Source organism: Sminthopsis crassicaudata, chromosome 3 (assembly GCF_048593235.1).
Source record: "Sminthopsis crassicaudata isolate SCR6 chromosome 3, ASM4859323v1, whole genome shotgun sequence".
NCBI classification, from domain to species: domain Eukaryota; kingdom Metazoa; phylum Chordata; class Mammalia; order Dasyuromorphia; family Dasyuridae; genus Sminthopsis; species Sminthopsis crassicaudata.
Window position 1 is genome coordinate 54,876,280 of NC_133619.1, and position 17,734 is coordinate 54,894,013.

Below are 17,734 nucleotides of genomic sequence, written 5' to 3' on the forward strand. Positions count from 1 at the left end.
TGTTTACTTGGCAGAGAGAATTCTCTGAATACACAAAAAGGAGCTGCATCCAAAATTGGAGCTAAATAGAAGAGGAATCAATTTTGAGAGCTAGAAAATTATGACCACATCTTTCTGTTTGCTCTTACTCTTATTTTATCTTTAGGAAAAAAAGAAAACACCAGAAGTCAGATTTTAAATTAATTTGGAGTGTTTTCATAATACCTTCTTTACCTTAAAAGTTTATATATTTTTTACTCCATTGTTTTTATAGAAATTTTAGGCAAGAAAGTCTATTACCTACCACCATTTATTGCATCTCAGGTAAGGATAATAACTGATATTTGCATAGTACTTTAAATATATAATTTCCCTTGAATACTGTAACAATTAGATAAGGTAAATTCTACAGACCTTATTCTCAACTTACAAAAAGGTAAATTGAGGTTCAGGGAAATTAAGTAACTTGCTCATGAACTCAGATTTTTACCTAATTCCAAATACAGTGATCTTCTATTAAACTATTTTTTTATCTTATTAATTAATTATATATATATATATATATGTATGCATTGATCACCAATTACTAATTACATTCATGGTTGCTCTAGAGTAATAAAAGAAGGCCCAACATATGCTTTTTTTAAATTAAATTTTTTTTTCCAACATATGCTCCTTATGGCTCAAAAGTGAACCTATAAGTAGATAGGCATAGATAGCTAGGTGGTACAGTGGTTAGAGTACAGAGCTGAGGATCAAGAAGACATCTTTCTGAGTTCAAATCGGGCCTCAGATTTACCTGCTGCTATGTGACTCTGGGCAAGAAATTTAACCCTGTTTGCCTCAAGTTATTTATTTGTACAATGAGCTGAAGTAAGAAATGGCAAACCACTCTAGTGTCTTTGCCAAGAAAACCCAAATGGGTTCATGGAGAGTTAGACTGAAACTACTGAAGTAATGGTAGGTATAAAACTAGGATATAGGAAAAAATGTATCCCAAAAAGATAATATAAAAATGAAAAGGATCAACATGTGCAAAAATGTTCCTTACAGCTCTTTTTGCATTAGTAAGGAACTGGAAATTTGAGTGGATGCCCATCAATTGGGGAATGTCTGAATATGTTATGGTATATGAAGTTAAAGGAATATTATTGTTTTATAAGAAATGATGAGCAGGCTGATTTCAGAAAAGGATAACTTATATGAACTGATGCTGAGTAAAGTGAGCAGAGCCAGAAGGATGCTGTACACAGTAACAATAAGATTATGTGATGATCTGCTGTGGTGGACTTGACTCTTTTCAACAATGTAGTGATTCAAGGCAATTCCATTAGACTTGGGATGGAAAATGCCATCAGCATCCAAAGAGAAAACTATGGAAACTGAATGTGGCTGGAAACAGTAATTTAACCTTTTTATTTCTTTGTTTTCTTGTGTTTTTTTCCTTTTGCTCTAATTTTTCTTATACTACATGCAAATATGGAAATGTGTTTAAAAGGATTGTCCATATTTAACCTATATCAGATTGCTTGCTGTCTTGGAGAGAAGGGAGGTAAGGAACGGAGAGAGAAAATTTAGTTTTTACAAAACTAAAAGTTTTACAAAAATGAATGTTGAAAACAATCTTTATATGTAGTTGGAAAAATAAAATACTATTGAACAAATAAGGGAAAAAAGAAGAAAAACATATTCACATTATAATAATAATTCAGTTAGTATATGATTCTAGTGTGTATGGTGGAGGAAAGACGTCCCCATGACATGAGAAATTCATGATTTTTGGTAACATGGAGTATATGTTTCACTGGGAGAAATTCTCAGGTCATTTTCCAGGAGACTGCATATCTGGGTGGGGAGCAATTTTATTGTGAGGTGAGAATGCTGACTAACAAGTGAAGAGTCTTTTGAGAAACAGGAAGCTTAAAAACCAACTTGTCGTTCTCTGGAAAGAAAAAGGGAACAAATCAAGCTATGTTTGGAAAAATGAGAAAAAAGAGGAACAATATGGCCTGAGATTATATAGGCATATCTAAATCTAGGAGTCCTAGAAGAATCCTAATTATTCTGGAACCTGAGTAAATGTCTGTCCTCAGAGAAGACATCAGACTTTCTTCTAAAGGTTGAGAAGCTGCCGTATTGGGACTGATTCAAATCTCTTTCTTCCATAAGCTTTCTATTCCACTCCTTTATTAGTAGAGTATCCTGTATTTTACATACTTGAGAAAATGAAAGTCTTTGTCCAGGAACTCCCTCTTTGGCTCTTCTCTCTGTCTCAAAACCATAATGACACTGCCACAATCCTTTGTCTTTGCTCCAATATATGAAGAAAAGTTGACCTTTCAACTGCAAACTGAGTGAATATCCATCAGTTAGGGAATGGCTGAATAAACTGTGATATGTGAATGTTATGGAATGCTATTGTTCTGTTAGAAATGACCAGCAAGATGATTTCAGAGAGGCCTGGAGAGACTTACATGAACTGATGCTAAGTGAAGTGAGTAGTACCAAAAGAACATTGTACACAACAACAAGAAGACTATATGTTGATCAATTCTGATGGACGGGACTTTTTTCAACAATGAGGTGATTCAGGTCAATTCCAAGAGACTTGTGATGAGTAGAGCCATCTGCATCCAGAAAGAGGGCTATAGGGATTGAATATGGCTCACAAGATAATATTTTTACCTTTTTTTTGTTTGCTTGCTTTTTTTTTTCCTTTCTCATTTTTTTGGGGGGGGTTGGGGCAATTGGGGTTAAATGACTTGCCCAAAGTCACACAGCTGGGAAGTGTTGTTAAGTGTCTAAGACTAGATTTGAACTCAGGTTCTCTTGACTTTGGGATTGGTGCTCTATCTACTGCACCACCTACATACTCCTTTCTTTCTCATTTTTTTTTTAATTTTGGATCTGATTTTCCTTGTGCATCATAATAAATGTGGTAGTATGTACAGAAGACTTATTTATATTTTGCATATATTGGATTACTTGATGTCAAGGGGAGGTGAGTGGGAGGAAAGGGAAGGAGAAAATTTTGGAATACAAGATTTTTCAAGGATGAATGTTGCAAATTATCTTTGTATGTATTTTGAAAACAAAAAGCTATTATTTAAAAAATGTTGACCTTTCTTTTCTCCTTGCCAAGGCTAATCCCTCTACCAGTACATTTGATTTCTTCCAGTGATTACCTCCATGATCATGACTTTTCTCTTGCTAGTCTTTTAAGTTCTCTCTTATTATTGGCTATCAAACTACCTTTCCAAACATATCATAATTATTATGATCACTACCTATCATTCTTTTTTGCTATTCTTCACAAATGTTCCTATGTCTCTTGTTGCTATGCCTTGGCACTAGATGTTTCCCAGTTTTAGAATTCACTTTCTTCATTCCTCTGCCTCAAACAATTTTGTTTCCTTCAAAACTCTGTTATGGTCTATTTAACATGTATCAGTCAACCTGCCATCTGGGGGGGGGGAAGAGGGGAAAAATTAGAACAAAAGGTTTGGCAATTGTCAATGTTGTAAAATTACCCATGCATATATCTGCTAAATAAAAACTACTAAAATTAAAAAAAAACTCAGTTATGTTCCACTTTTTACATGCAGTCTGACTCCACTGAATTAATAGTGCCTTCTTTCTCTAATAGAATTTAGCTCCTTGAAGGCAAGGAATTGTTTTCCTTTTGTATGATTTCCCAGTGCTAAAAGAGTAAGCAATTTATAAAGTTTTCTCTGGGAAGTTTCCAACACTAATGAAATCATAGATCTATACATATATATATATATATATATATATATATATATATATATATATATATATATATATATATATATATATATATATATATATATATATATATATAATGTAACTGTACTAATATTAAGGATAAAATTCTTATCTTTAATTAAAGCTTTTTATTTTCAAAACGTGCATAAATAATTTTTAACATTAATCCTTGCAAAATCTTGTGTTCCAATTTTTTTCCTCTCATTTCCTCCACCCTTTCCCTCAGATGGCAAGCAATCCAATATAAATTAAAATGCAATTCTATAATATTTTCACAATTATTATGCTGCATGAGAAAAATCAGATCCAAAAGGAAAAAATGAAAAAGAAAACAAAATGCTGGCAAAAACAATGAAAAGAGTAAAAGTACTGTGTTGTGATCCACATTCAGTTCCCACAGTCCTCTCTCTGGATGCAGATGATTCTCTTCATCACAAAATCATTGGAACAGGCCCAAATCATCTCGTTGAAAAAAGCCAGGTCCATCACAGTTGATCATTGTATACTTTTTCTGTTGTTGTGGACAATGATCTCCTGGTTCTGTTCACTTCACTTAGCATCAGTTCATTTAAGCTTCTCCAGGCCTTTCTGAAATCATCCTGCTGATTATTTCTTATAGAACAATAATATTCCATAACATTCATATACAAGAACTTATTCAGTCATTCTCTAACTAATGGACATCCACTCAGTTTCTAATTTCTTGCCACTACAAAAAGGGTTGCCACAAACATTTTTGCACATGTGGATCCCTTTCCCTCCTTTATGATTTTTTTGGATACAGATCCATGGAAACACTGCTGGATCAAAAGGTATGCAGTTTGATAACCCTTTGGGTATAGTTCCAAATTGCTCTCCAGAATGGTTGGAGTGTTTCACAATTTCACCAACAATGTATTAGTATCCTGGTTTTCCTAAATCCCCACTCCTCAACAATCATCATTTTCTTTTCCTGTAATCTTAGCTAATGTGAGAGGTATGTAGTGATATCTTAAAGTTGTTTTAATTTGCCTTTTTCTGATCCATAGTTATTTAGAGAGAGCATCTTTTTATATGACTTGAAATGATTTCAGTTTCTTCATCTGAAAATTATATGTTCATATCTTTTGGCCATTTATCACCTGGAGAATAGCTTGAATTTTTATAAATTTGAGTCAATTGTCTATAAATTTTAGAAATGAGGCCTTTATCAGAACCCCTGAATGTAAATTTTTTCCTCAGTTTATTGTTTCTCTTCTAATCTTGTCTGCATTGATTTTGTTTGTATATAGTCAAAATTATTCCCTTTGTATTCAATAATGTATTCCAGTTACTTGGCTACAAAGATACACTTTTTAAGAAGAGAGTTTTTATCATTAAACCATTGACAAACTAACCAGGATGATCTATAAGCCATTGAATTATTACTTCCATTGCTATTTAGATGATATAATGAATAGCGTGCCAACTGGGCACCTAACGGGGCCCTGAGTCAAAAAAATCTTGCTTTGGACCTTATGGTTTCTGCTCTAGATAGTGAAGCTTCTGCTGAGAAGATGGCCAGGACCTAAAGTATAAAAAAAATGGAATGCTTATATATTTATATAGATGTTAGAATTTACATTTGGTCTTTTGGGTACTTCACATGATACAATATTACTTGCACTATTACAGGTGTTACTGACTATATGAACCTGGCAAATCCCTTAACCTTAAAATATTTGTTTCCTCATTTGCATAAATGAAGATGATCATAATAGAACTAGTAATATCAATCAATTGAGAGGTCTTATGGTTTCCAAACTCTAAGTAAATGTAAATTATATTTGTTTGGGAATCAATAATCTTTCATAGGAGGACAAATCAACACTGGATTATTGTGTGATTTCAGTCATGTCTGACTCTTCATAATCCCATTTGGTGTTTTCTTGGCAAAGATGATTTTCTATTTTCTTATCCAGCTCATTTCATAGATGAGGAAACTGATGGCAAACAGAGTTAAGTGACTTGCCCAGTTATATAGCGAGGAAGTGTCTGATGCTTGATTTCTACTCAGGAAGATGAGTTTTGCTGATTCCAAGTCCAGTGCTCTCTCCGCTGTACCACCTAACTGCATCAAATTATTCCATTAAAAAGCATTTATTCAAAGCCTATCATGGACAAAATGATGTGCAATTCTTTGCTACTATTGAAAATGGTCAGTGAGTGAATAGCTGAACAAAGTGTGGTATCTGAATGTAACGTTTATTTATTTTTGTGGCTTAGTCTTATAAATTTGGAGATGTTTATCATTACTGGATTGGCAAAAGATGATATTTCTTTAATATTTTGGACTCAAAAAGTCATTTAGTAAAGGCATGGAAGTATTAATTCCAGTCAGGGAAGGGACTGCCATGTTCTTGGAATCATAGATTTATTTTAAGTGAAAAATCATTGATTAAGCACTTTTTTAAAGCATGTCAGTATAGTGCTAAATAGTAGGAATATCCATATAGAAATGAAGACCTGCCTGAAAGGGAAGCTTGTAATTTAATTTGGAGAACAGAATATAGGGAATAGTGATTAGGGAGGAGCTGGTTTGTAAAATTTCTGAATTGATTGATAGTGGATTTAATCAACCCATCCTTTCTAAGAGCGATGACAGGGATGATTTGATATGTTGAGGGAGTTGAGGAGCTAGTGAGAATGTGGCTGAAAAGACAGATAGCCAAGGTATGAAGTGAAGTGTAGTTGGAATCAGGATAGTAGAGCTCTGGGAGTGAGAGTTCCAAGAAATAAAAGGGTAAGCCCTCCTCCTTATGGTTTCTGGTCTAGGGGGTGAAGCTTCTGCTGAGAAGATGGCCAGGAACTAAAGCATAAAAAATGGAATGCTTATATATTTATATAGATGTTAGAATTTACATTTGGTCTTTTAGGTACTTCACATGATACAATATTACTTGCACTATTACAGGTATATTCACTTTGAATGCAGTACATATTATTGATTTATGGGACTATGTTAAGATACCTCCTAACACTTTTATTTTTTATTTTTAACAAGTCTTTGTTCACTAGAAAAATTTTTATTAGTGTTTAAAATAAATTTACCACTTTTGAGGAGGGATTTTTTTTTTGGTAGCAATAAGAATAATGACCTGAACATTGAAAAAGATATGGGACTGATTAGAAAGCCTTTGACTTCAAGTCATTAAAACAAATGAACAACTGGTTCCTTTTCCTTCATATTCATTGGGAAAAATAGCATGTTTTCATTACATGTTTAATAGCTGAAGTTTTAATAGCAAATGTATAGAATAATAATTTGATTTTTTTCTTTCAGGAGGATAGAATACTGATGGGGGCATTATAGTAGCCAGCATATTTTAGTCATAAATAAATGGGCAGCCAAGACACCCCAGATGCTTTTAAAAACCAATCCCTTGGGAACCACTTTTGTATCAGGATACCTTTTTTATAGATGCAAGAATGAGATGGAGTAGTTTTCCTGCTAGGTCAGGGATAGGATTCAAATTCACCTTCCCAGCCTTCTGATGAGGAAGGTCTTTTGGCTGGAAAACAGACTAATGCCAGTAACAATGCCCCTCCCTTTCGAGACTTGCTGCAGCAACTCAGTAAGGGTGTATTTATTTTATTAATTTTCAAGAGGCTTATGCTGTTCCATCTAGTCTCAATCTACATTCAATTAAAAACACAAATCGCTCTCCCAATGGGCAACAGTAAAATAGATAGTCTTCAAACATCTCCTCCCCCTGCACCAGGCATATTAGCTCATTAAATTGTTAAGGATTTTTTTTTTCTTCCTCTAACAAGAAAAGAATCAAATATTCAAGAGATATAAACAGCATCTCTTTTAATCACCCTGGGGCCAAATCAAACCAAAACACCTTACAGCCAGCCTTAAAAATTGTGACAAGGTGCCTGGCAAGCACCAAAGGTGAAAGATAGTCCAGGTAGGATACCCCACGGGGGTGATATATGGCTTTGTCTCTGACATAAGAGGTTTGTTTCTCCTGCTTGGGTATCAAAGACTGCACCCCAGTTCTCCGTCTCTCTTGAGACACCAGGAGAGGACCTCTTGCTCTGTGGCTTGGTTAATAAAATCAGATTCTGTTCTAAAGGGGAGGGCAGGTGGCATTTAACCAGCTCCTCATGAACTTTCCAGAATATTGGAAACCTATTAAAGTACAAACATATGTCATCCAAAAAGGGGGATGGGGGTAAGAAGGAGGGGTGATGGTGAGCCAACGCAATCAGAGTCAAAGATGCAAATTAAATTCCAGCAAGAATCAATTAAATCGGCACCAAAGGTCTTCTTAAATGATTAAAAGAGACAGGAATGTAGCTAGAGATGAATAAATTACAAAGAGTGTGTGAGAGGAGCAATAGATTTTGTGTGTGTGTGTGTGTGTGTGTGTGTGTGTGTGTGTGTGCATGCTCTGAGAAGGGAGGGAAAGAGAGAGTGAATCAGTTCCAAAAGAGAGATTTAATATAGGTGATTCACCCCCACACCCAGGTTTTGGTTATTAGAATGATTAAAAATGCAAAAAAAATTCATCCATGGCCTCTAGGCACTCATACAAGCAGGGATGGAGCAATGAACTCCCTCCCACAGTTAGAAGATTAACAAGAGAAAACCTTGGATTGTGATTTTATATACCTTTCTCACAGTCTGTTTCTGGCTAGGGCCATATGTGAGTTGTAATAAGAATTTGCCAACACCAGCTAGGATAGCCTTTTTCATCCTGCTCCAGCCTTATAAGAAAATGGCAGGTGGTACCTGATCCATTAAACAATCAATTAATATGCATTCCTTAATTCCCATTATGCCTGAGTTGTTTTATAGGTACTTTTCTGCTAATTCTTTATCTATTTTTGGTATCAACCTCTATCAACTCCTTATTGGCCATTTTCCCCCTCCTTTTAAGTCCAAAGGTAATTCTCCTTGGTAGAAAAAAAGAGAAAAAAACAATTGAGCAGTTTTACATTCTTTCTATAATCAATTATCATCATCAAATGAACGAGCCCCTGGATAGAGCTCTGTATCTGGAGTCCAGATAGATTGTGACCATAGTCAATTCATTTAATCTCTGATTACTTCATTTTTCTCATTTGTAAAATGGTGTTAATAATAGTAACCATTTTCCAGGGTTGTTGTGAGAATCAACTTATATTATATTTGTGCAGACCCTTAAGTGGTATGTAAATGTTAGCTACTATTACTATCATTATCCCACATTCAATTCAATGCAACAAACATAAGGTAAGTGCATTCAGTATCTTGGTCCTTTCTTGGTCTTCTCCCAAATAGCTTAACCTGAATTCTTGGGTTTCTTAACTGTTCACCAAGTTCAATTCATTCTGAGTTTTAGAATGTTTGTAAATTCTCTAACATAGCCACACTTTTGTATTCACCTTTAGTAACCTGCCATTGTCTTCATCTTCTCTAAATGCTTTCTAAAAAATCTATGTTGGTCACTATGGATCCTTAGTGAATTCTTTAAACACTTTTTTCTTCATCATTGGAATTCTTTTTCTCTTTGAATCTTCAGAATTTCATTCTTGAAAGAAATGAGTCAGACTTCAATGATCAAGACTGAGGAGGTGGAGAAAGAGACCCCAGTGAGACAGAAATGGATGGTCTCTTCAGAGTTATAGCCTTCAGCAGTTGCTCTCCTTCTTCCATTGACCAATGGGTTGTAGTATTAACATTTAAACATCTCTTTAAAAATTTCAGAGTTCTTATTTACATTAATCTCATTTGTTCCTCACAATAAGCTTTAAAGAGAGGTCCTCTCAATATCATTCCCATTTTATAGATCAGGAAATGGAAGCCTGATAAGTTTAAGTGATTCAAGTAATGTCATAGAACAAGTGTGCACCCAGCATTTGAACCTTCAAAAGTGATGTTGAGGGATAGAGGTAATATCCTCATTTACACCCATCCATTGGTCGGCTTCATTCATTCATTCACTCATTCAATAAACATAAAGTGGTTCCAAGAAGCACTAGCTTACATAGCAGTCATTTCTTGTTACACCATCTTGGCAGATGGACTAAACCAGGTTAGGGGTAACTAAAAGGCCTCAAACTATTGGCAAATAAGGGGAATGTCTACTCTGGGCATGTGGATTCTGTCCTTGATGGAATGGGCGCATAAGAACAATGTGTATCCTGGACCCTTGGCGGTCATCTTGACTTGTCTTGCCACTGAAATTAGCTGACTCTGGAAGAGAGTATGAGGTTGACAACCTTGTACAATTCTACATCAAATATGTCCAAATTCATGCACAAGTCAAGACATCATTCTGTAATGTCACTGGTCCTCTAAAGAACAGAGAATGAACAAGTAACCTTCTCCATTAACTTTACTGGGGAAGTAGTTAGGACTTTAGGACCAGTGAGGATGGGAAATACTAGAGAATTATCCCCTTGGTCTTAGCATCTTAAAGGGTGCTGTGCACTTTGAAAAGTAGGCATTGCTATCCATTCTACTATATATCCTAAAGACTCTTAGCTCTTGTCATCTACCTTTCCAGTATATCCTAAGGACACTGGGGTCCCCATTAACCTGAAATTGAATTCTCTCCTATGTTTTATTTTCTCTAATTAGAATGTGAGCTTGAGAGCAGGAAGTTTCAATTTTTTTCTTTCATATTGTCCAGCGATAGTTTTTAGTACTTGTAAAAAGTAATTGCTTAATAAATGCATTCCCATTCCATAGAGATTTTCATCTCCTGGCTGGCATGCTTTTCTTTCTTCTCAAAGATTTTATTACCTAGAACAAATCTTATTCTACTGACCTATCATCTCCAAATCTAAGATACTTATGTGGCTGTAAGGTTGAATATTAATGCCCCATTCTTTTCCAAAATTTTGCATATTTCTACCTCTGTTGACCAACTTCTCTCTATCCTCTCTCTCAGATGCAAAATATAATATTCCTTTGTTGGTTATTGGTTTCTCACTTCTTGAAGGATAAAATGATTTTAAGAAAAGTTAAGAACTTAACTACTCTACTTGGGAAGGAGTGTATTTGTGAAGAGAGAGAGAGAGAGAGAGAGAGAGAGAGAGAGAGAGAGAGAGAGGAGAGAGAGGCAGAACTAATGTGTGGCAGCTTTTCATGTGGTTCTCTAACAAACAGATGTGTGAAATGGATCATAGGGTGTTAATGGTAGAAGGGACTTTAATCCAATCCCCTAATAAAATCCAAAAAAGGTATCAGTAATCAAATCCATGACCATAGATGGTTATACAAAAAATGGACAAAGTAAGGGCAAAAGCAAGGTCAATGAAAAAAGATCCTAACTGAATAGAGTAGATTTAACTTCCTAGGTATCATTGAGAAATGGAGGTGGGAGTGGGGGCACAGGAGGTGGGGAAAGAGACCCTTGACTAAAATATGGTTCTAAATGGGTATTTTTTATTTAAAAAACACAACAAAATAAAAAAAATAGAGCAAAGAAGCACTGTTTATTAGAAAGATATATTTGTGTGAAGAAATACAGGAACCAGAAGGAGAAACATGACAGAGAGAACTGAAGATACAAAAAGCAGAAAGAGTTTCTATTTGTCTCTGTTCTCTGTCTTTCTCTCTTTCTTTTTGTCCCTGTGTCTTCCTGTTTGACTCTGTGTCTCTCTCAGAAGGGTCAGAACTACAAATAATGGTTTATTGAGACATATGTTATTACTAGTTACTGTCTGAATGGGAGCACTGCCCAATAATGATTCCTTACAGCCTGACCTTCTATTTTCAGTGTTTGTTTATCAGTTATTGTATAATCTTAAGAGGCAACATTCACTCTACTACATAGTCATGGTAACAGGATACTCAATGACTTTATAGTATTTTACTGGCAAATAATCTCTATAAAATAATCCTCAGAAGGCTGCTGAGTACAGGTTATTTCTTTAACCCTCTGGAGCATCAAGAACTCCATTGATTTCCCATAGAAATAAATCAGCAGAAACTTTGAATATGCATTTTATGGGGAAATCTATACAGTAGGAAATAAGGGAAGAATGAATGAGCTTCCCCAAAGGGAAGGATTAAATGTATGAAAGAGGTTTTTGCCTTTAACTCTCATTCTCCATTTTTTTCCAGGGAAATAATTGAGTGTTTCCCTGCAACTGAAGAAAGGGTTTTCTATTCTTATTAATTCAGCAATTACCATTTTTACAAAAATGTTAAGATGAGGGGAAAAATGATACAACACTGAACAGGATTCCAGGAATATGTATGGCAAAAGTTTCTAAGATCTTGTCATGGGGAAAAAAAAAGTTTAGAATTGATTTTCTATGTTTTTTTCCTTTAAATAAAATATTTTGAAAAGTGAAACGTGTTGGGAACTGGTTAACCAGTCACAAGGCCTTTCTACTCTGGAAACTTGGTTGAACTCCAGAGTCGAACAGATTAGCTAAGTGTTAGCCCCATTAGAATCCAACTTTTCTTTCTGGAATTTGGGCACTTTCATAAAATTAATTCACTCTAACCTTAGCCTTAGAGTAAATATTACGCCTTCTGTTTTAATATAATTTCCAATTCTCTTCTCCCCTTTAGAACATTTGGCAAGTTAAGCTCTTGGTCCAGATTCATTTGACTTCTATGCATTCACTGCAAAACAATCTCAATGGGAATACATAGTCTCACATTTTATCCTGTAACATCCAAAAGGAGAATCTGAGAATTGCTAAAATAGAAGAATTGGAAAAGATATTAGAGGTGATCTGGTCCAACCCCTTTATTTCAAATGGAGGAAACAGATTCAACAAAGAGGATTGACTTCCCAAGGTCAGTGGGAAAACAGAACTTGAATCCAAGGCTTTTGTCTCCCAAAATAAGATTTTTTTTCCTATCATATCACACACCTTGAACAATAGTCAAAGATAGCTGAGGATAACTTGACCTTTCTGTTAATAATGGCTTTAAAAAAGGTCTGGATTTCACGTATTTTTGCCACTACTTCATGATGAGGGTTATGTGGTATCACCTGCACTTGGTCTCAAAAAGAATATGTGCCCAGGATAGACAGCAGCAAGGAACAGTAGATAAGAGACTGAAGCTTGAAATAAGGAAAACCCTCCTTTCAAAAAGCTTCCATTCTACCAAGGGGAAATGTATCAACAGGTAGATAAATACATATAAAAATATCCAGTGATATTGGGGTCATTAACAAGAAATGGGATAGTGTTGGGAAAAATTTCTCAAAAAAGGTAACTTGAAGTGATCCTTGAAGTTTCTTAAAAGGACTTAAAAGTTTAAAAATGTTGCTTTTGTATTTGGATAAGCCAAATATTTGTCTATGGAAATTATAACTTTTCATCAGTCACATTTATTGAAGCTGCCTTTAAAACACATTACTGACAAATTAGAGACAAGATACATATTATTTCATAGCCAAATATCCAATCAGGAAAACAGATTATATTAATTTTTAAAAATCCATCTGTTTGGGCAGATTTAGTGGAATGATGAAGTTTAGGCCAATGGCATTATTTCATTTCAGACAAGTCTAGTGAAGACAGGACCAATTTTATCTAATAATAAAATATGGGGGGCTCCAAGACCCAATATTTTGTTCCTAATAGCTTTTCAGAGTACCCAGGGGTTCACAGCATTCTTTTACGTTGGGACATTGTCTATAATATGGTTTCTGTTAAATTGTTATTTGATGGGAATAATGCATTAATTCAGTAACTGATAAATTTGTAAAGAACGTTGCAGTTTTCAAAGCAATTGATGTTATTTCATTTGATCCTCAGAGCAACTCTACCATTATTTTTGTTATTATCATTGAATCAATTTTATAGGTGAGGAAAATAAGAAAGATAGGTAAATTGATCTGGCCAGGATCACACAGTTTATAAGTGTATGACCTTAGGTCTTCCTGATTCTGAGTTCAGGCTTGGAATATGCTATTCCATCTAGCTGCTTCCATTATCACATGATCTAAAAACAGGGGCACCCCATGGGGATAGGATTCCAGAGACAGAAAAGTATTTTGTAAACATTAAAATGTGATGTGTTTATTATGAGTAAATTTTGATGAGGTGGTTGAAGAGGCGGAGATCAGAATAAGTCCTAGTTATGAAACATTTTTGAGAAGGGCAGTTTCTAGTGGGATAATGGAATAGAGTAGGTGCCCCTTGGTAGCCAAGGTAACCCCCAAAGTTGTAGCCCAAAGCTGATCTTGTCTTTAAAAGTTATTTATATTTTGTCCCTTTTTCTTAGATCTAACACATTTTTTTTTAAAGTTGGTTGAAAGCCAATCAATAAATTAGTATCTATTTAGCACCTACCATATGTCACACACTTTGCTAAGTGCTAAGGATGATATAAAAAAGGCAAAAGACAACAATTTCTACTCTCAAGGAATTCAAAATCTAGGGGGAATGTTCAAATTGGGGATAATCAGTTGAGGAAGCTACTAGCCCTACAAGGGAAGGACTTCTTATAGAAGGTGAGATTTTAACTGAAGTTTTGAAGGAAGGTACAGATGAGGAGAGAGAGATCCAGTCAACTAGGAGAGCAGTATCTATGTTAAGAGTTCAGTTTTGCAATTGAATACAAATGGCTAGCATGTATTCAGGGTGTGATCTGGCTATTTACTCCTGCTTGTGTTTCCCTGGGAGAGCTTCAAAGTGTTGATTAGTTCAGGAAAAGGTGTCTCTGTTCTGTCTTATCCTCACCTTCATTTCTCACCCAACACCCTCACCACTCAATTGAATATTCTGCACTTGTTTCAAATAGGGAAGTCCATAGACATCAGTGGAAATTGGGTTCATTGGATGAATTCAGAATGCCCACTTGAGCTGGTTGAATAAGAGGCTAATTAGAAATTTAATAAAGTTGAATAAAGGATTGAGAGCCAAGATTAGAGAGAAAAAATTGAATTTAGAGTGAAGAATACATCATCAGAAATCAAGAATGGATTTTAGAAATCAATTATTATTAAAACTTAGTTTGAAAGACCTAAAGATATTGATACTTTTACTTTCATTTCTCTCCTAAAACTATCATACACCTTCACTAAGGTCCTGGCTAACCAGAGCCTTCCTGTGCCTTCTTTAGCCGAGATTTATTTTCTCCCACTCATTCCTTAATGTTCTGGCTCTTTAATGCTACCTCTTCCTATTAACACTTACCTTTCCTAGGCTTTCTGCTGATAAGGCCCAACTTCCCAGTATAGTCACAAAAGGCTGATGTATCACTACATGCAAATAACAGATGACTTTTAACTAAAAGCTTCTTAGATATAAGAACTTAATCCTACCTAGAGACTTTAAAAAAAAGTGTTTCAAGCCCAAGATGGACCTCAAATCAGATCAGGTAGGCAACTATCTACATTATTTTTGCATGGTACTGGTCCTGTTTACATATAACCTGTCTATGCAAAAGGAATAACCACACTGGAAATAGCTTATTTATTTTGACCAACTCTTTTCTTTCTTTATTTATTTTGGATTATTCCCTCTCAGATAAGTCAGTTGCAGAGTAATTGTTTAGAAAATGTGGTCACCAAAGAATCAAATGCCTAAATTTTATAGATGATCTCAGCCATCCCAGCCAGCTATCTGCCCCCTCAACCCACTCCAAGTCTGGTCTTAATTAACTACTAAGTTGGCACTTCTACGCTTAGTCCCCAGATCTACCTGCCTAGGCAATGTTTTGGGGGAAGCCAAGCCAGGGAGTGAGGATGGTGAACTGGAAGAAGCTGTCTTGGAATTCCTCTGTAAACAAGGGAACTGGATTGATGGGGAGGGGAAATTCCAAGGTTCCCAATCTGTGCAGATAATCTCCAAAGCAGACAAGTGAGGTTAGTACCTCTTATAGTATGATGCTAATAAGGGAAGTTTAAGATTTTAGGTTTGATCTCTGTGTGGCCAGTTAGCTTTGTTCTGGTCCATGATCATAGATTTATAGACTCATTAGATATGTAAAAGAGTTTAAAAAACCACATTTGTATATTCCTGTTCACACTAAGGACTTGGCAAGAGAGTGTGGAGTTGTATAAGATCACAACCACCTTTGTGTAAATAGCATACCTTACTGATTGTATCAGTAGAGTTATTTTTATATATGATGTAGAGATAGACAAATAGAATCCTTCCTCCCAACCCACCCCTTTTCTAAACTTTTCTGTTATCTTCAAGGGAAGCAGGACGCTTCCAGTTGCCCATGGTCAACTCCTTGATTCCATATTCTCACTTCATGTCTCTAATCAGCTGCTAAATCATATCATTTCTATCTACTACATATCTGAGGATACATTCCCTTCTTTCTACACTTTCAAATACTATCTTCACTCATGGCCCTCATCATTTCTCACCTGGACTAGGGTAACAGTTTCCTAATTGGTCTCCCTGGTTCTAGTCTTCCCTACTCAATTAACCATACATACATGTCACATGTCCAAGTAATTTTCCTTAAATATGGCCTTATTCATTACCTTCTCTTCTATAATAAACTCTTGTGAGTCCCTCTTACCTCCAAGGTCAACCATAAGTGTTTCCCTTTGTCAGTTAAAGATCCTCACAACCCAGCCCTTTCCTTCCTTTCTAGTTTTCATCCCCCCTCTCCCCATTACTGGTTTTCAACCATTCCAGTCTACATACTTTTCCTCACACACAAGGCTCTGACTTTCAACTTCCTTACTTTGAACTGATTTTCCCCCATTTCTGGAAGATTCTCACATCCATGTCACAGACACCCTAGTTTTCTTTAAGATTCTGTTCAAGGGCTATTTTCTGAAAAGAAACCTTTCCATACAGCCTCAGTTTTCCCTTTAAGATTACTTTCCATATGTATTCATACATGTCTGTCTATCCATCTCTCTCTCTCTCTCTCTCTCTCTCTCTCTCTCTCTCTCTCTCTCTCTCTCTCTCTGCCTCTGTTTCTGCCTCTGCCTCTGTCTCTCTCTCTGTCTGTCTGTCTCTCTCCAACATATACATGATACATGTGTCATATTCACCTTTGAAGCCAGGGACATTATGTCTTTTATCCTTCTATCCCTGACACATAGCGCAGTACCTGGTATATAATAAGTGTTTATTAAATACTCATGAATTAATCAGTAGTATTGTTAGTATTACAACATCTTATCTATCTAAAACTGCATTTAAAAGGTAAAACATGATAAAATACTAATAGATTCTTTTCTTGCTACTTTCTGTTTTACCTACTATTTACTACTTTCTTTGCCCTTTCTGTCTTAGCAATAAAAGCTGTAGTACCCTTAAAAATATATCGAAACATCTGAATTGAGCAGCATTTTCTAGGTTGAACTGCACATGAGAGGTCTGTGAGAACTGATCCCAGACTAGAGGTTCTTTGCATAATAATAAATAATAATAATAATGAGTATTTATGTAACATCTTAAGGTTTGCAAGTTACTTCATATATATGATCTCATTTGGTCTTCACAGCAATTCTGTGAAGTAGATGCTATTATTATCACCATTTCATAGATGAGGAAACTGAGAGGGGGGTTAATGGCTTGTCCAGTTCACATAATTAAGGAGTATCTGAGAAAGGATTCAAACTTTGTCTCCTTAATTCTAGGCTCAATACTCTGTACCTATACCACTTAGCTGCCTAGAGTACTATATTGAGAGGCATAGCACCTGGATTCAGAGTCTCACTCTGCTACTTGCCTTTGTGGTCAGGGCCTCAATATATTGATCTGTATGAGAAATGTTGAGGTAGGTGACACCTGAAGTGACATTTTTCTAGATCTAAATCTAGAATCCTACAATCTAGACTTTGAAATCCTACAGGAAATAGGGGATCCCTCTACTTCAAAGGAAAAACTGAAGTAAATCTACCCAAAATTAATTCACATAGAGACTCATGTATAAACATGGACAATCACAGGCATCTCTCTTTATAAACACATCCATATCCGTCTATAAAGATAAACACAGGGAAGCAGCTAGATGGCACAGTGGATAGAGCACCAGCCCTGAAGCCAGGAGGACCTGAGTTCAAAT